The 20,220-nt window shown below is 51.8% G+C and overlaps 1 protein-coding gene across 2 annotated transcripts in view; it reads right to left on the bottom strand.

Annotated features, from left to right (window-relative positions):
• SLC6A6 (solute carrier family 6 member 6) overlaps positions 1 to 19,964 on the bottom strand; it is an 87,938-nt gene extending 67,974 nt beyond the window's left edge. The window contains exons 1-2 of one of the 2 annotated variants that reach the window (XM_033210802.1): positions 19,688 to 19,964; positions 6,323 to 6,364 (exon numbers count right to left, since the gene is read on the bottom strand). The gene's annotated coding sequence lies outside the window, so the exon portion shown is untranslated. Of the gene's footprint in view, positions 1 to 6,322; positions 6,369 to 19,687 lie in introns of both variants that reach the window. The other variant, XM_033210801.1, reaches the window with a different exon arrangement.
• Between the last annotated feature and the right edge of the window lie 256 nt (positions 19,965 to 20,220).

The following is a 20,220-nucleotide window of genomic DNA, read 5'->3' as shown; positions in this document are numbered from 1 at the left end:
AGTGAGGATGGGGATTTGGAAGCGGGAGCTAAGCTGGGGCTAGGAATTGAGAGGCTGAAGAGCAGGGATGCAACTCTACCTCTGGCTGGGAGGATGGTGGGGGTGAGAAGCAATGACAGGAAGCCAAGGTGGCCTGCGTGCAGGCCCCCAGAGGGTGAGCCACTAAGCAGCCAAGCTGGGGTGGGGCCTGGACACCAGCCCTATGCCGCACATGCTCTGTGCCTGACTTAGAGTACACTCAGCTTAGGGGAGAGATCTGCACCAGGGCACCGGCTCCTAAATCGAAGGGGTGGAGACTGTTACCCAAGCTCGGCACTGCCACCCCAAGAACCTACCCTGGGAATAAATGATTCATTCTATTCACTAATTTTCACGTGGCGAATCAGAGGTCACACAGAGGGTTAGTGACTTGTCCCAACTCTGCCACTCTGCTAGCAAGTGGGTGGAGACATGAGTAGATAAAGGTACCCTGGGGGTCCCTGTGGGCAGTTGGGTCTGAATACTGGCCCCAGGACACCTTCCTTCATGGGTGCCTGAGGAGCCAGCCTCCCAAAACCCCCGAGGCTGTCTGCAGCCCCAGGGATCCTGGACATGTCTGCTTTTTAAGTCCAGAAGGTTTCTGGACTTAATTGTCCACTGACTTAGAACACATGGACAGATGGAAATGCCTTCCAGGAACTCCCCTCAGACTTCACTGAGGTGGGCAGCCATGGTCTCAAAAGTCCCTGTCCATTTCTGAAAAAGCCCCCTCCCTTAAGAAATCCCCCAGGACCCCTGCTGGGTCCAAGAGCCCAGACGAGAAGATGCACCCAAGGTGTCCTCACTCCACCTGAGGCCCAAGCTTTCCCGAGAGGCTGAGGCCAGAGAGGAGGCACCTATCTGCCCTGGTCCCATCTCCCAGCAGCAGCTGTGTGCAAAATCAAAGCCAAAGACGCGGGCTAAACCCAGGCTCCTGTCCTGGCACGTGGCTGACTTCCAGTTTCTCACTGCCTTCCTGAGCCCCAGTTTTCTCACCTGTAAATGGGGGCAGTAGTAACTACCCTACAAGATGATGTAGGTATCAAAGCTGGAAAAAGTGTGCAAACTGCAGAGGGCTGCAGATGCGATTACCATGCATATATTCAGACTTCTCTGAGATAGAGGTGCCAAAAATAATCACAATAATACTAGCAATAACAATAACTATCATTTATTGAAGAACTGCTATGTGCCATTCTGAGCTAACGTTCACAGTTAGAACTGCTAACTTTCACAGTTTTTCTTCCCTGACCCTCAGAACCAGAGAAGGGAGCTTCTACATCAGACCGATTTTACAGAGGACACTGAAGCCCATGGAGAGGTTGAACGATGTGCCCAGAGTCACAGAGGAGGGTAGAAACTGGATGACATTCACACTCAGGCTCATGGGGAGCCCTGAGCTCAGGTCCTAACAGCACATCTTCTCTAGAGGATGGGGTATGTTTTTCAACCGTGAGTCTGGCCCAGTACTCAGAGCTATTTTTTGCTTTACCGGGTTTTTCTTATCTTCCCCAAATGAGAAAGGCTGGCAGACTGGGAGCTGCTTCTCTGGGATGAATTGTTTTAAATTCCGTTTCCTAAAGTCCTGAAGGCAGGAGCTCCCCAGGGAGGTGCCACCCCTCCATCTCGATGCCCCAGGGCTGTCACTGATATCAGGCCAGAGTGTAAATGAGGGCAACCTCTTCGGGGTCAATGATTCATCAACACGTGCCCAGCATCTCAAACACGTGCACCCCATTCGACCAGCAAGCCCAGTTCTTGCTTAGACCAACGTGTAAAGACGCCCACTGAAAAGACGTTTACTGGCTTCAGCTTTGCCAGACAAAAAAGTTCTGGAAATTGGCTGCACAACACTTTAAATCTACTTACCGCAACTGAATTGCACACTTTCAAGGGGTTAAGATGGTCAGTTTTACGTTATGTGTCTTTTACAACAATTGAAAATAGAGGCCGGGCGCGGTGGCTCATGCCTGTAATCCCAGGACTTTGGAAGGCCAAGTCAGGAGCAACACTTGAAGCCCAGAAGTTTGAAACCAGCCTGGGCAACATAGTGAGACCCAGTCTCTACAAAAAATAATTAGCCAGGCACGGTGGCATGCATGTAATCCCAGGTATTCAGGAGGCTGAGGTGGGAGGAAGGCTTGAGCTTGGAAGGTCAAGGCTGTAGTGAGGTATGATCACACCACTGCTCTCCAGCCTGGGTGACAGAGCAAGACTCTATCTCAAAAAAAAAAAAAAAAAAAAAAATGCAGAGTGGTTTACAAGAGAAACTGTAACCAGTCAATTTCCCATCACTGTGGGATTAATTAAATAAACGCTGGTTTATCCAAACAAATCATGGCTTACAACAAGGTCAGCAAACTGGTCACTGGGCCAAATCCAGCAGCTTGTTTTCTCTTATCTCATCCTCCAGAGTAGCTGGAACTACAGGCACGCACCACCACGCAAGGCTAATTTTTGTATTTTTGGCAGAGATGGGGTTTTGCCATGTTGGCCAGGCTGGTCTCGAACTTCTGACCTCAAGTGATCCACCCACCTCAGCCTCCCAAAGTGCTGGGATTACAGGCGTGAGCCACTGCACCCGTTCAAAAATGTATCACTTTTATAACCAGAGTAAACAATAAATATCATTTTATTACGGTCTTGGGCCTTCTAGGAAGCGAATGTTGAGGTTGACACTTTTGTTGAACAGGCCTGAGGTGGCCTTTTCTGACAACACCGGAAGTCATGGGCCTGTTATACCAACACTCCTACATGCACCAGTTTACAACGGGTTTGGGGCATGGCAGCAGACACCCCATGGGAGATCTCACCACAAGCCCAGAGAGGGTCTCCCTGTTAAGAATCTTCTCTCTTCCTTAAGTTGGCCCAGGCACCAGGAGGGTGAATCTGATTTCTGGACTTGGCCCCATAGCTGAGGGAGTGGGGAATTGCTCTAGGGGGCTCACCTTGGGGGATAAAATGAGAAATTGCATGTGGGGTGCTTGGCACTGATGTGCTAGGCCTTTTGTGCACTTAACCTCACTGTGCTTACAAAGTGATGAGGTTACTCCCACCTCAAAATCCCAGGATCACTGTCTTTCTAACCCTCCTGGGTGCCACTATTGCTCCATTTCAGGGGTGGGTAGCTGAGGCTCAGGGTAGTTCAGTGACTCCTCCAGGTCATGAAGCCGGCAGGGGCTGGAACCAGGATTTGAACTAGGGACTGCCTGACTCCCCAGCTCCATGGACTCCACCACACGGGTTGCCCCCTGTCAACAAAACTTTTTTGGGCTTGTCCATTAATAGTTCAGGCTCTGCTGGACAACCAACACACATTCACATGTCCGTATCATGCCCCTTCTCAGATGAGAACCTGAAGGCCAGAGCCCTCAAGTGACGTGCCCAGTGAAGAGGGCGCACACCCAGCAGTGCTCAGACTTCAGAGGTGACAAGGTCTGTTCTTCCACCCTGTTCCTCTAGACACCCCTGCCATGTCAGGGGGCCGAGGAGCCCTTTCAGAAAGCATAAGCCAAGAGGGCTGCTTGGAGGAGGCATCAGATAAGTCTGAGGGCAAACCTGCCTCTCAGGCTTTTCTATAAAATGAGCTCCCAAGTGCAAATACATCAGCAAGCCTCAAAAAGAGGAACATTGGCAACCTCTGTTTATTGCCTATAACAGCCCATCCCAGGCAGGGCCCCTTGCACAAGACTCTTTATCTGAAAGCAGAACTCACATTCCAGCCTCCCGGCAGCAGGAGCCTCATTTCCCAGCTGCCTTTGACTACTCATTAACCAGGAGGAAGACCTGGGGGAAGGGGAAGGGGCTGGACCCAGAGGCCATTCCCAGCCTGGGGAAGTGGGCTAGAGTCAGCTCAATAAGGTTCAAATCCTTCCTAGCTGTGTGGCCTTGGGAACAATCAATTCATCCCTCCAAGCCTCAGTTTTCTGATCTGTACAATAGAGATGACATCAGCGCCCGCTTCACAGGGCTTCTGAGGAGGCTGTGAATGGGTCTGTGATGTGTTTAGCAGTGCCTGATGTGCAGTAAGTGCTCAATAAATTTGCCATATTTTTTCAAAAAGAGTAAAGAGCACACTCACTTCTTTGGGTTGACAGAGGATTCGTGAGTTAATACAGTACACCTCTTGGCAGCATATGAGCCTGCTGAGTCCAGGAAGTGGCAGCAATTATTATTATTGACGTCTATAATTATTATGATGACGAGTGTGGAGGCTGACGTCGAGTAGGTCACCTCCATGCCTGCCCAGCGGCTGGCTGGGTACACACTCCTGCCCGATGTCACAGCACAAAGAATACGTCTCCACGGGGTGGGGCTGCTTGTGACCAAGCATTCTACGCCAGTGGGGCTTGATGAAAAGGAAGAACTTGGTCCAGCCGCTAGCAGCAGCAGGCTGAGGAGCTCTGGGCCACAAACAAACGCTTGTCTAGTCCTGGCTTCACAGGGGACCCCACTCCAACCCATCTAAACCCTGGACCAGTGGGAGCTTAACCTTCCCCCTTAGAAATTTCTGCCCAGGAAGCCAGGGTTTTCTAATTCCAAAGCAGAGTCCACAGTGGGTCTTGACATCAATGTAAGGGGTCAAGGCCATCTTTTTTACTAAATGAGACAGAGCAGACCAGAGCACAGCAGATGGCAAGTACGAGGATTATCTGAGAAACTTCAGTTTCAGGGCTTGAGTTTCACATGCGTGTGTGTGTACATGCGCACACAGGCCACATCCCACTGTAAAATGTATTTAATGAATGCCAAGGATTAAATAAGACTTTGAAAGCTCCTAGAGTAGGCAATGTCTTAAATCAGTGAAGAAGACATCCCTTAAACCCTTTTAAAAAACATAATGATGATCCTGAACTAAAAGAAAAATAAAGCTGCTATAAACACTGCAATGTCATTAAAATCCACAGTGTCATTAAGATCCACAGATAACAGAATCACATCAACGTTAAATCAGTGTCCTGGGGTAGATAACTGTGCTAGGGTTATATAAAAGAATGGCCTTGCTCTTTTTTTTTTTTTTTGAGATGGAGTCTCACTCTGTCACCCAGAGCTGGAGTGCAATGGCACGATCACGGCTCACTGCAAGTTCCGCTTCCTGGGTTCATGCCATTCTCCTGCCTCAGTCTCCCGAGTAGATGGGACTACAGGCACCCGCCACCACGTCCGGCTAATTTTTTGTTTTTAGTAGAGACGGGGTTTCATCGTGTTAGCCAGGATGGTCTCGATCTCCTGACCTTGTGATCCACCCACCTCGGCCTCCCAAAGTGCTGGGATTACAGGCATGAGCCACCACGCTCGGCCTGGCCTAGCTCTTATGAAAGACCTGAAGGATTGAGGTGAAGGGGCATCATGCCTGCAATTTACTCCCCAATGATTCAGCAAAAATGGAAGAATGTTCACGTGACTATTTTTATTTCACATATTAGTGAGAAAGAGATGAAGCGAATGTGGCAAATGTTACCCATGGGAAAATCTCAATGAAGGGCATAATGCGAGGCCACTGTAATACTCTTGCAACTTTAGCAAAGGTTTTCCATTTTACTTATTTGTTTACTTATAATTTTATTTATATTATTTTTAATTTTTGCTGAGACGGGGCTCATTATGTTGCCCAGGCTGGTCTCAAGCTCCTGGCCTCAAACGATCCTCCTGCCTTGGCCTCCCAAAGTGCAGGGATTGCAGGCGTGAGCCACTGTGCCCTGGGCAACACCGTGAAACCCCGTTACTACAAAAAAATACAAAAATAGGCTGGGCATGGTGGCACGCGCCTGTAGTGCCAGCTACTAGGGAGGCTGAGGTGGGAGGATCACCGGAACCTGGGGAGATCGAGGCTGCAGTGAGCCCTGATGACGCCACTGCACCCTAGCCTAGGCGACAGAGTATGACCCCGTCTCAAAACAACAACACACCTTTAACAGAGACAGAGCCAAGCTCAGACCCCCAATCTTCAGAATCAACTCAGTGAGGGCCTCCTCCCCATGGCAGACTTGCCCAAGCTACTCTGCAGCAGAGCCAGGACAGGGCCCAGGCTGGGTCTCCAAAACCAGCGCTTGGCCCATTTGTAGGGCCTCCCTGTGCCCTCTCTGGCACAGACTAGCTAGGGACCAAGCAGGCACAGAGTGGCCAACCCAGGCCAGGGGATCTGCCACGTGGAGGTGAGGTGTGGACAATGTCTGTGGGCCTCAGGGGTCCTGTCTTGTCCTCCTAGAGCCTGGGGGAGACACGGAGCTCCTGAGCCCCCCACCTTGGGTCACCGCACAATGTGTGAGACACCTATCCCACCTGGAGGTCCAAGGTCACTTACCTTTGGGAGCTCCTCAGAAGGGCTGTGGTTCTGGTTCTGGATCTACGGCAACGAGAGGAAGCAAAGACGGAAAAAAGAGATCTGGTCAGAGGCAGACTGTGCACAGGGCCCCCGATTTTTCACCCACCTGTAACCACCAGACGTGTGTGCTGGGGAGGGGCTGACCAACCCCCATGAAAGGCCAGGACGCTGAGGCTCACACACGCAGACTCACACATGCCAACACAAGCTCACATGCAGACACACACTCAGACACATGTGTAATCATATGCAGACTCCCAGCCCCAACACTTGCCTGTGTCAGACACTCACAAGTTCACAGTCACACACAGACCCACATGAGACACACACTCACACAGGCACTCCCACTCACTCACACATGCCTCTCTTCTTGATGCAGGGTACCCGAAACTCAGTCAGCAGCAAGAACCAGCATGTTGTCCTTGGTCAGAGGGGGACAAGGTTTCAGCTGCAAATGGGTAAGCTGTTCCACAGCCCTAGCCACAGAAAGCCCACACTCCTGAGAGCCCCACCAGCTCAGTCACGTGGCCTGACTATTCCCAAGGGGCGCAGGGACACACCAGGGCCAGAGTGAGGGGCCTCGGAGAAGATCCTTAGGGGATGTGGTATTCACCAACCAGTTCGGGGGCGAGAATTACTGTGCCCAGGAAATCTGCTGAGCTTTGCTGAGCCAAGCAGTCCCAGACATGACTAACCCGGAAGACTTTTTTTTTTTAGTTCTGTTGTTTTTTCAGTAGAAGCTCAGTTTGGGAAATAGGCAATTGAGGGCAGATCACCTCCTCCTACCAGCAAAGCTCCTTGCCCTGAGGCTGGAAGGCTCTCTAGGATTCCTGGAATCTAAGTGTACAAAGTCAGGAAATGATTTCTTCTCAACTGAGATATTTTCAATGAATTGTTGAACTGGGATTAGCAGAGATGGGCAGGGGGTGTCTGTGGGGGAGAGGGTGTGGGAGGGTGGGTCTGGGAGGGCAGACAGAGGAATCCAGGACCCCTTTCCTTGCTGTAGCTGCAGCCCTGCCCTGGCAGCCTCCTTCCCAGACCCAGAGGCACACTTGCCAGTGTCAGTAAATGCCAGTCCCAGCAGCCTACAGAGCTCCCTGTCCCCCAAATTAGATGACCTCATTGCTTCATTAGGGCCCCCGCATTCAACAGGCTCACACTGGCACCCACTGGGTCCGAGGCACTATGGGGTAGGAACAGTCAGTCAACAACTTATGGTGCACTTCATGTGCCAGACACTGCACTGGGCACATGAAGCTCAGCAGTAGATGACAGAGCCAAGGTCCCTGAGCTCATGAAGCCTGGAACCACGGGCTAGAGTTGGGCACATGACAGCCCACCAAGGCTTCATTCTGGGTTCTGTGAAGGCTGGGGTGGATTAGTGATGTCTGCCGTGGGTTTGGGTGGTGGAAGTAGCAACGTAAACCTTGCTATCCTAGACCATACACAAGGAAGTGGGATAAAGTGAAAGATGAAGGCAGCCTGTTTAAAGCACAAGGTTAAGAGAATCAGGAAGGAGAGTATAATTCTGCCTGAGGCAAAACCTTACCAATTACAAGAGGCCAGCCCATCTCAGAGAGGAGGATAAGAATGGCACTAAAGGCCAGGTGTGCTCATGCCTGCAATCCCAGCACTCTTGGAGGCTGAGGCAGAAACATCATAAGCCCAAGAGTTCAAGACCAGCCTGGACAACACAGGGAGACCTGTCTCTACAAAAATATATATAAAATTAGCTGGGTATGGTGGCACATGCCTGTAATCCCACCTACTTTGGAGGCTGAGGTGGGGACTGCTTGAGCCCAGAAGTTTGAGGCTGCAGCGAGGAGTGATCATACCACTGTAGTCCAGGTGGGGTGACAAGTGAGACCCTGTCTCCTGAAAAAAAAAAAAAAAAAAAAAGACTAGCACTAAAGTCCATATATCTAGCCTGCTGGCACCCATGCCCTTCTGGGGACAGCCTAAACCTGTTCCAGCAGGAGACCCGCACAGGCCTACATTGGAGCAGGGGGCGGCACTACACTGGTGAGCAGCTAGGGCATCCATGGAGAATGAAGCAGGTATAGAGAGACACAAAGCCAGGAAACCTAGAGAAAGAAACTGAGTCCCGATGACATCTTTCAGCACCTGGATTCAGCCCCAGGCTGAAGTATGGCCCCGGGCTTTTAAGTTATTAAAAGAGTCAGTAAATGCTCTTTTTTATCTTTAATGTCAGTTTGGGCTGGGTGTGATGACTCATGCCTGAGAGACAGAGAAAGACTCGTCTCAAAATAAATAAATAAATAAATAAAATAAAACCAAAGTCTGTTTGAACTGATTTCTGCCATTTGCAATATAAAAATCCAGACCTACACACTGCCTTGAACTTGCTATGTAATTTTATGCACGTCTCTAACACACTTCCCATCATAAAAAAGAGGAAGAATGCGGATGACGGAACACCTGAGTTTCCCGCAGCCCTGGAACTCTAGTTATCACAGGCAAGGGTTAGGCCTGACCCTTCCCCCCCAGCCCCACCCCTGGCCCCAGGCACACAGCCAGAGAGGTCATCAGCCCTTCTCAAAGTTAAACACAAAGCAGAATTGCCTGGAGGGCTCTTGAAAACCCAGATTGCAGAGCCCCACACCCAAGGTCTTAATGAGCAGGTCTGGGGTGGGGCCTGAGGTTCTGCATTCTGCAGGCTCCCACGTGATGCCCAGACTGCTGGGCCAGGGACAGCATTTTGAGGACTCAGACTCACTACATGTTCTACTTTCCCAGTTTGCTGAGGACAGGTGCTCAGTGCAAAAATAAAGCCCCAGCCAGCAGGAGACCACAACCTCTCTGTCCTCAAAGCAGACCGTGATTACGGAGAATGCCCGCATGGCTGCAGGGATGAGCCAGCCTTTAAACAACGGAAGCAGCAGGTCCCAGCTCCTGTGGTCCCATTGCTGCCCCTTCCAGCCAGCCGTGTTCCCTAGAATGTATCTAAATAATAGGGGAGGCTGTCAGAGGCTAAAGTGCCTCCTTGGGCTCTAGCAGGCTCCAGGCTGGTCTTCCAGGCGCCCAGAGCATCCCCGACGGCTCCCCCACTCCCAGGCAGCATGCCAGCCCTAAATCCCGCTGTGGGCCTTGTCCGGACACAGTGACCCAGGCCGCCCTGCTGTCAGCAGCCTGGCTAGCCCTGGGCTCTCCCCTGATTTACATCCGACTTGGCTGCCTTGAAAAGCCTCCTGTGGCTTTTGGAGCGAGGACACTGTTCAGTAGTAAAAGGCTTCCCCAACAGCATCCTTTCCAAGGTGGCGCTGGCCCAGCATGAATGCCGGCAGGCTCCCAGCTCTATGACCTTGGGCAAATTATCTGCCCTCAGCAGGGCCTCAGGTCTTCATGTGCAAAATGGGAATAATGGTGTCTTTGGTGAGGATTAAGGAGAGGATGTTCACGAAGCACAGGGTCTGGCTTTTAATGCACAGGAGGCACACAACAGCATTGTTTATCTCCTTGACTCAGAGTGGTCCCCAGACCAGCATCGTCCACAGTGCCTGAGAGTTGGTTAGAAATTCAGGGCCCCAGGCCCCACTTAGGCCTGCTGTCTCACTGTTGTCACCCAGGCTAGAATGCGGTGGCACAATCTCAGCTCAGTGCAACGTCTGTCTACCAGGCTCATCCTCCCGAGTAGCTGGGACTACAGGTGTGTGCCACCACACTCGGCAACTTTTTGCCTTTTTTATAGAGATGGGGTTTTGCCATGTTGCCCAGGCTGGTCTCAAACTCCTGAACTCAATCAATCCACCCGCCTCAGTCTCCCAAAATACTGGGATTACAGGCGTAAGCCACCACACCTGGACGAGCTTTTGCTTTTCTTTTTTTAAAAGTCTGTTCTAATCGATATTCTTCTACCAGTGGTAGAAGAAGAATCCACATTATTGTTCCTCGAGGCAACGTTCTTTACTAAAAGCCTGTTGCTACAGCTCTGCTCAGAGTAACTCTGGAACTCCTGTCCTAAAATCGGGACACCTCCTTTCAGAGGCAGGGCTGGGACACCTTGAAAAGCCGCCAAGAGGACGACTGCATCCTTTAAAAGGAGTCCCTTAAAGGAGCACCCCATGTGGTGACACGCGCTTCCACAGTGGATAGAATGGTCTTTCCTCCCTTTATTCAGAAGGTATTTCCCTTAAACACAAAACCTATCTGGGCCACCCCTTATAGGACTAGAGAGGAGAAAGGACCCACTTAGGTCACATAGCAAGCCAGAGGACAGGGGCATTCTAAGCCTGGTGTTGCAGTGCCTGGTGTAGGGCCTTTTTTATTTTAAAAGGGCATTAGCCATGCATGTGTAATTTTTTGTTTGACATCCATAGCCTTGCCAGACAGACAGCTCCATAAGGGTACAGTTTGGTCTGTCTTGTTCACCAGTCACATCCCCAGGGCCTAGGACAAGACCTGGAACAACTAAATATTTGTTGGATGGATGGATTGATGGATAGTGATGGTTGAATATAATTTCCAAGCCTGGAGCCACCCAGATGTTCAAACCATATGTTCCCATTTCAGAGTAGAAGGAAACAGGCTCTCTTGATTTGTATGTTGAGCAACCACTGTGTGCCACACCCCTAGACTGGATGCTGGAGCATCCATCCCTCCCCTTGATGTGTCCCCAGTCAGGTGCATAGGTATAAGGTAAGACCATAAAGGTCTGAGCTCAGGTCAGAGGAGAGGACCACAGGGCTCAGAACAGGGTAAGCCGAAGTCTACTCTAACTCACGTCATCTTTTTTGAGTGCTTACTATGTGCCAGGTACTGTTAAGAGGCTCAAGGAAGGCTTCCTACAGCAGGCAGCTCCAAGCTCGCCCCTTAAGAGTGGGAATAAGGAGTGATGGGAGGAAGGGCCTTGTGAGCTGAGAGGCCAGCATGGGCAAGGCTAAGAGAGCTGGACGCCTGGTCTAGCTAGGAGCAGAAACCAGCCAGACTACAAACGAGGAAAGAAGTTGTGGTAGGTGAGCGTGAACACTGGCCAAGAGCCAGATCGTGAAGGGCCTCCAATGCCAGGCTAAGGAGGTTGGACTTGATTTCACAAAGCACTAGGGAGCCACCACTGAAGGCTTTTGAGCAACAGAGTGACATGCAGAGAGCTGGTCCCCAGATGGTACAGACAGGTATCCAGGAGGCACAGAGGCTAGTGAGGAGACTGTTGTCTTGGGCTGGTGTGATGTCCACCTGCAGAGGAGACACCAGGTGTCATCTCCAAAGGAATGAATGTCCTTGAAATCATGACCTGAGTCTTCCCTCTTGGTGCTGACTAGCCTTGGGGCAAGACAGCAGGTCCCTTAAGACCTCCCCCTTCCGGCACCCTTCACCCAGTAAGCATGACTCTGCTGAAATCGCTGGCCAACCACACTCCTCCACCTCCAACCAAGCAACTGGCAGCCTTGGGTTAAGGACTTTCCACTGGAACATGGCAGTGAGTCACTTGGCATTTATGTGCAAAGAAAAGTCCTGGAAAGGAAGGGCCTCTCAGGGCCTCCCAGCATGAGGAGGGACCATGCAGAGGAGTGGTCCTGAGCTTCTGGGTTGGGAAGGACCCAACATGAGCAGAACCAGGAGGGCTCAGCCCTCTGCCTTCTAGCCCCGGCCTGCTCAGATACCTACTGAGGGAGGAAGCCTTCCATTGCCAGCCCAACCCTTCTCCTGGCAACCACCAGCCATCCCCCTACCTTCCACGTTCTATTCCATGCAGTGGCCAGAGCTGCTCACCATGCTCCTTCCCGAGCTTTCTAGGAACTCCATCCTGGGTTCTGGGGGTGTCTCCTGAGCAGCCAGACCATAAGGAGTCTTTGCAATTGATACAGCTTTGCCCTCCCACCCCCTTTCCCGTGACTTGTGACAAACCCAGGATCTGAGAGTCATGAACAAATATCATCGAAGGTTTGAGTCAGTGGCATTAACTCTTTCCTTAAATCCCTCCCTGTCAAGGGGAGTTTCACATAAGCTATGAATGATGGGTGCAGCTGGGAGGGGGGAGCACAGGGAGCCACATCTGTGAATAATGTTTCTTTTTTTTTTTTTTTGAGACGGAGTCTCACTCTGTCACCCAGGATGGAGGTCTTGGCTCACTGCAACCTCTGCCTCCCAAGTTCAAGTGATTCTCCTGCCTCAGCCTCCCAAGCAGCTGGGATTACAGGCGCCCACCACTGCACCTGACTGATTTTTGTCTTTTTAGTAGAGATGGGGTTTCACCATGTTGGCCAGGTTGGTCTTGAACTCCTGACCTGGTGATCCGCCTGCCTGAGCCTCCCAAAGTGCTGGAATTACAGGTGTGAGCCAGTGTGCCTGGCCAACAATGGCTCTTTTGATGGCTTTATCTTCCTGTGTTGATAAGTGCCTCCCTGGGACCTCAGTGTCCTCATCCATAAAGTGGGTGGGCAGAGAAGGTTAACTGGATGATCACACAACCCCAAAGTCCCCACACTCCACACTCTGGGGCTGCTCTCCCTTAGACCTGAGGTGGCATTCCCAGACTGGATCCTTGGCCTGCCTTGGCATAAACTATCTTAGATTGTTCATTAACCTCCTCCTGATACAGATCTCCCCTCCCTCCTTGAGCACAGGGGCTGTTTATTCCTCCCTGCCCTCTTGGCCCTGGCCCTGTGCCTGGCACACAGTAGGCACTCATGAAAGTTTGCTGTGCGGCCAGCAGGACGAGGATGGGCTGAGGCATCAGGTGGACTCTGGGTCCAGCGCTCCTTCCACCCTTTCCTAGCTGAGTGTGGGCTGGGGCCATCCATTTTTCTGATGAACTCATCTCTGAGACAGGAAGGGGGACAAAGCACCATGGATGCTCAATAAATATGGGTTCCTTCCCTTCTCAGAATGCTGAATCGGCTCAGCTGGCACCTCAGCACCCTCTGGGGCAAGTCCTGGGTGGGGGTATTTCATTTACTGAGCTGGCAGCACTGGAGGTGATCAGACAGGACACGTGAAGTCAGTGGCTCCCAAATGCAGGCTGGCTGTTTGGAATGGCCTGGCAGATCCGTGTGTTCTGACATGGCCACATGGCCTGCTATTGGAAGAGACCAAGTGGCAGAACAGTACCATGCCATGTTTGTTAAAAACAAAACAAAACTGGCTGGGCGCAGTGGCTTACACCTGTAATCCCAGCACTTTGGGAAGCCGAGGTGGGCAGATCACGGGGTCAGGAGATCGAGACCATCCTGGCTAACATGGTGAAACCCCATCTCTATTAAAAATACAAAAACAATTAGCCAGGCGTGGTGGTGAGTGCCTGTAAGTCCCGGCTACTCAGGAGGCCGAGGCAGGAGAATGGCGTGAACCCGGGAGGCGGAGCTTGCAGTGAGCCGAGATCGCACCACCGCACTCCAGCCTGGGTGACAGAGCAAGACTTCGTCTCAAAAAAAAACCAAAAAAACAAAAAAACAAAAACATTCCTATAGCTAGCTTCTAAACAGATCCCAAATAATGCCTGGATCAAATAGGAAATCAAAACTCAAGTGAAAACTGATCCAGTAAGTAACAAAAAGGAGTCTATGTCCACATGGACACCTGGATATAGTTTAAGCTGTATGCAGAGGGAAATGTATAGCCTTGTATTAAGAAAGAGATATGATATACTGTCCAGCATTTTGGAAGGCCGAGGTAGGCGGATCACTTGAGGTCGGGAGTTAGAGACCAGCCTGGCCAACATGGTGAAACCCTGCCTCTACTAAAAATATAAAAATTAGCCAGGCGTAGTGGCACATGCCAGTAGTCCCAGCTACTCAGGAGGCTGAGGCAGGAGAATCGCTTGAACCTGGGAGGCAGAGGTTGCAGTCAGCCAAGGTCAAGCCACTGCACTCCAGCCTGGGTGACAGAGCAAGAGTCCATCTCAAAAAAAAAAAGAAAGAGATATGATAGACTGTTAATCAGGCAGGTGGACAGACTGAAGATCAGATCGTACTTTCTTTTAATGATCTGAAAGGATCACTTGTTAGTTTATGCAGTTTTGTATTGCTTGAGATGTATTACTTTTATAATTAAAAGTGAATGGTTTACCAGTTTCTCAAAAAGTTAACACATATCTACTACCTTATAACCCAGCAGCTCTAGTCCTACAGAAAGGAAAATACATGTCCATAAAGACTCGTACAGAAATATGCACATAGAAGCTTTATTAGAAATAGCCGCTCCCCAACTGGAAACACTGTCCATCAACAGCATGGATGAACGCATTGTGGAACATCCATACAATGGGAGATGACTCAGCAATAAAAAAACAAAAATCAACTCCTGATATACTCAATAGCACAGATGGATCCCAGCAACGTCAGGCAGAAAAAAGCGGACACAAGAGTACACACTAAATAAGTCCATTTATATAAGGATTTAGACTGGCAAAACTAATTTATGGTGACAGAAATCAGAAAGTGGGCCTGGTATGGTGGTACATGCTTGTGATCCCAGCATGGGATTCTGGGAGGCCCGCATGGGTGGATCGTTTAAGCCTAGGAGTTTGACAGCAGCCTGGCAACACAGCAAAACCCTCTCTCTACAAGAAATATAAAAGAAACTAGCCAGGTGTGGTGGCGTGCACCTGTAGTCCCAACTACTCGGGAAGTGAGGTGGGAGGATCATCTGAGCCTGGGGAGGTCGAGGCTGCAGTAGAGATCATGCCACTGCACTCTAGCCTGAGAAACAGAATAAGACTCTGTCTCAAAAAGAAAAAGAAAAAGAAAATGGAGAAAGTGGCTGTCTTGTGAGGTGAGGAGCACAAGACAACTTTCTGAGGTGCTGGAAATGTTCTATATCTTGATTTGGGTGGTGGTTACACAGGTGTATACATTTGTCAAAACTCATCAAACCGTAACAGAATCTTTGCATATTACTGCATATAAATCATAACTCAATTTAAAAATATTTTTAAAAAATCATTTGAGGTGGGAGGATCACTTGAGCCCAGGAGTTCAAGACCAGCCCAGGCAACATGGTGAAACCTCATCTGTACAAAAAATACAAAAATTAGCCCGGAGTGGTGAAGCATGCCTGTAGTCCCAGCTACTTGGGAGGCTGAGGTGGGAGGATCACGTGAGCCCAGGAGATTGAGGCTGCAGTGAACCTGATGGCACCACTGCACTCCAGCCTGGGCAACAAAGTGAGACCCTGTCAAACACACACACACACACATACACACACACACATGAAAAACTTTAAAAATACAAATTCCCAGGCTCCACCCTCCTGAAAGTTCTGATTCGGTATGTCCAGGCTGGGCCTGGGAGTCTAGCTGAATGTGTGTGTTTGTTTTTAAGTATCCCAGGCAATTCTGATACCTGACTACAGTTAGGGCAGCCCACCTGCCTCCCCCATCATTCCCTGCCCACTCTTTTGTTTTAGGTGGTTTATTATTTGTATGTTGATTTTTCCAAGAGAAAGTTGGTTGGCCACACCACGCTGGAGCTTTAGAAACAGAACAGCAATTCCTCACTCTCTCTGCTTTCCCTCTCGTAACCCCTAACTCCCACCCTTAGCATCAGCCTCTGCCCAGGTTTCCAAATGAAGGCTCTGACCAGGTAAGACAGGAAAGGAAACTCCGCAGACCCGTCCAGGACTGGCATAACTCACCTAGAGACACTAGGGCTGTGTGGTCCAGGGAGGTCAAAGCCAGCAAGTTAATGGCCTGTGTACCAGTTAAATAGCATGTCCAGGCCTTCACCCCCATGTTTACAGAAGGAGTTCAGGGTAAGACTCATTGGTATAGAAAATGCTTAGTGGTTCAGTGACTCTCGGTCTCCTGGACCCCAGCTCTGTTCCTTACTCACCATCAGGGGTCTCCTGGGCTCCAGGCTTGACTGGCTTCTCCCCGACTATCCCGAAACCCAGTATGACTCCTGCTGCCCTCGGGAGAAAGCCCAAGTCCACTTATACAACATTAGAGGCCCTCCGGCTGGGCATGGTGGCTCACACCTATAATCAACACTTTGGGAGGCTGAGGCGAGAAGACTGTCTGAGCCCAGGAGTTTGAGACCAGCCTGGGCAACATAGTAAGACCCTGTCTCTATTTTTATATGTGAAAAAATAAAACGCCCCCCTACCATCTGGCTCCTATTCCTCTCTCCAGCTAGGACCCGGGGAACCTGTTCTACAAACATGCTTGGCTATTTCACGCCACTGTGCCCTTGTAGCTGCTCTGCCTCCTGTTGAGAATGCCAGCCCATCCTGCTTCTCTACCCACAGATAATGGCAACTCCGATACTGTGTCCTCTAGGAAGCAAAAGTACCTCCTGCCTACTACCCCACCCTCACTGGCACACCCAGCTGCTCCTTGGGTCTTCTTCACTGTACCCCATGGATGGTAATGGCCATTGCAGCTACCACATGCTTCTGCCTCTGGGACAGGAGCTCCTAGAAAGCCAACACTCTACCCTGAACCCAGTGCCGGCCCAGAGCTGACCTTAACCAAGGTCTATTAACCAACTAAATGAAGCACATTAAAAAAGTGCTCTCATTCTCACTGGAAGGCTTCCTTAGGCATTTCCCGATCCACAGCTCCTGCCCAGAACCCATAAATTCAAACGAACACTCTGGCCAAGTTGGCAAACACAGGAAAGTGAGATGCAGCCCCAAAGAATCTGACTCTTGCTCATGACCTCCTGCAGAAGTGGGGGATCAGCGTGTACCTGCCAGGGTGGCCCTGGGATTCCAGGCCAACTCCAATTCCAGGCAGATCCCCTCTGGCTGCAGCTGAGCTGCATTCTGGGGAGCCCTTATAATTTACTTCTCAGCTCTTTTCTATATACGGGAATGTGTTCAATGACTCGCAAGTGTCTTATCATTCAGGACCTTTGGAAAGACTTTCAGAGAAGTACAGCTCCCAAATCCTTTGACAAACTGACAGGCGGACAAGTTCAGGTTAGAAAACACAGTCCCCAGAGCCTGGATTGCCTTGTGGAGGGCTGACCCCTGCAGCAGGATGGGTAGCAGGGCTCGGGGGAAGGCACACAGAAGGAAGAACGAGTAACTAGGGACAGAGGCAAGGTGCAAATGGGTCCCATAGGCTCACTCTCCTGCCCTGAGGACTGGGGCACCTTTGTCCCTCATTTTCCCCAGGCCCCGGTTCAATTTCAACTCCCCAGGATATCAATGACCAAAGCCCCATGGGGCCAAAACTCACAGCTGAGCTAGGGAAAGCATTTTGAAACTTAATTTTGTCCAATCAAGGCAAAGTCCCTTAGGTGCCTCTCAGTTTGTCCATCTGTAAAATGGCTACTGCTCACCAGGCCTCCAGACTCTGAAAAGCAGATGTGGCCCAATCACCACAGGTTGAGGTGACGGGAATGAGGTAGGAGAGGATGATTGCAGCTGAGCCATGGGTTAGTACAAGGGTGTCCCCGAAGGACAAAGCCTCCAGAATGCACCTTGGCCCTTGCCATACACCACAGTGACCCAGGGCCTCGTGACACCCTCTAATCAGCAGCTCTACAGCCGAGCCCGGCTTTACAGCTTACCACAAGCTTATTCAACCTCATCTCCCTCAATCCCCTCAAGGACGTAGTGAGGCCAGCACTGGCGTCCTTGCTGCCCAGGCAGCCAAGCCGAGGCTCAAAGAAACGAAGGGAATCAACCAAGGTCACCCACCCATTAAAACAAAGCACAGGACTTAAATCAGTTCCCTGGGGACAAGCTCCTACCTCTGGACCCTGGTTTACTCTATAACCAGTCTGCCCCACCCATTTTACAGGTAAGGAAACTGAGGCTGAAAAAGGATTGCCCAAGGTCAACTGGGGGCTGAGCCAGGCCTAACACCTCCCACCATTCCACCAGTCCCACCCTATTGGGGGTTCTTAGCTGTGCTAGGCCCCCTTCAGATCCTCTCCAACACCATCTTGATGAAATTCCTCCCCCACCCCACCTCCTCATGCCCACCCCACACTCCCTGGGTGACTCCCTGGTCGAGAGGGAGGCAGGTGGTTGCTAAGCACTCACCCGCTCTCTCTCTCATAAAAATAAACTCCTTCTGGCTAGGAGACTCTGGACAAGATCCCCTCCCTTCTAGCCAACAAAAAATTAAAAAGAAATTTTAAAAAGATCTCCTCAGTGACATTTACTTGAACGTCAGCTGTGCCAAAGCGGGGGCCAATTTATTGAAGTCCAAATGGAACCATGCGCCAGTAAACCTCAGCCCGAAGACCCTCCATTCAAGTGTCTGGGCAATTACTGAGCTGATTTATTTCCCCAGGCAGGGAACAGGGGCCCAGGCTGCCTCCCAAGCTTTTGGGGCTGGTCCTGGGGATGCCGGGATCTGGCAGAGGCCCGACAGTAACCAAAATAGCCAGGCCGGTGGCCCTGCCCGGCACACACCTCCCTGCCTGGGAGAGCTGCCCACAGGTCTCCTCTCCAGTCCAGGCTGAAGTCCAGGCTGAAGCTTTGGGGCTGTAGGAGGAGGTCCCTGGAATTCTCTCTATGTGGCTTCCCTAGTGGGAGGGGGACGAGAATCTCCTACTCAAAAGAGGAACCCACAGAAGGAAGAGAAATAGTCTGGAGGAGGAAGTGTCCTGCTGGCCCTGCCGGCTGTCCACTACCCCTTGGTTGCCCCTCCGGGCCTTGGTCCCACCACTTGGACTGCTGGACGCCGGCGCTGCCACCTGCACACCACCTATGGAGTGCATGCACCTACGGAGCCATGCTGCTCTATCACCTCTCCCTACTCGGCGCCGGCCCTGGAGAACCAGCTCTGGCCATTTGACCCTCTAGGCACCGGGGACGCCCTCTTGGGTACAGCCGAGGACACATAAGGGCCCACAACCAGGGACCTGGAGACACAACCACACTCAGGGACACGCACGTGCACCCGGCCAGGGCCTGGAAGACGCAGCCCCCCACACACACATTCATGCAGACACAAACGGGGACACACAAGAGCACACATCCAAAGACAGCGCACTCAGGTATCGCACACACACACAGCCCAGCACACAGAGAATAGCAGACATGCCCCGGCACACACATGTGCACGCTGCTGGGGACACGGTGAAACAGCCACCCTCAGAAACATAGACACGGGGATAAGGAGGCACATGTAGGCATTCTGACCGAGAAAGACACACAGACATACCACACAAACACACACACACACACCCCACACACACACCCCTGCCGCCCGCACCAGGAGCCAGAGCCCTTTCGCCTGGGAAACAATAACAGCCCGCCAGCGGGACGGAGCAGGCGACCCTCGGTCCCTTCCGCGGTGGTGAAAGGGGCGCCGGATGGGCGCACGCGGAGGGGAGGAGGCCGGGACTGCGGCGACGCGGGGATGGGGAGGGGCTGCAGACGGCGGGCAGCGCCGGCTGCGCGCCCGGCTCCCCGTCCCTCAGGTACCTGGGGTGGCTGCGGCGCCGTCCGCGCTCTTCTCGGCTGCGCCGGGTTCCGCCGGCCGGGGGCTGCCTGCCCGCTCGCTCTCTGACCCGAGGGGTGAACGCTCCGCACTCCCTCTCGGCGCAGCTCGGCCTCTGGGCTTGCGGTCCTCGGGGCTCGGCGTTGGCGGCGGCGCGAAGGAAGCGGTAATTTATAAGCGGCTTCTTCCTGACCTCGCGTGTCTGTTGTCTGAGCAGGCAGCTCTCAGCATCACCCATCCTGCTGGGTGGAAAAATACCAGCTCGGCCGGGCCGGGGGCGGGGCCAGGGCGGGGCCTGGGCGTCTAGCCCCTCCCCAAGTGCGGACACACGCGCTCACACACACACATGCACACACACACGCATACACGCACGCGCGCATGGGCTCGGACACACAAAGAACCCGGGCTCGCCGAGCGCGCGCGCACACCCTCAGGCTGCGCGGCGAACGTTCGTGGCCAGGTGCGGCAATCCGCCCTGGGCGCCTCCTGCCTGCGAAAGAAGAGCAGGACAGACCCG

This window comes from Trachypithecus francoisi, unplaced genomic scaffold (genome assembly GCF_009764315.1).
Source record: "Trachypithecus francoisi isolate TF-2019V2 unplaced genomic scaffold, Tfra_2.0 Lachesis_group0, whole genome shotgun sequence".
In the NCBI taxonomy this organism is placed as follows: Eukaryota; Metazoa; Chordata; class Mammalia; order Primates; family Cercopithecidae; genus Trachypithecus; species Trachypithecus francoisi.
Note: the sequence above shows the minus strand (reverse complement) of the source record. Positions and strands in the feature narration are given on the sequence as shown.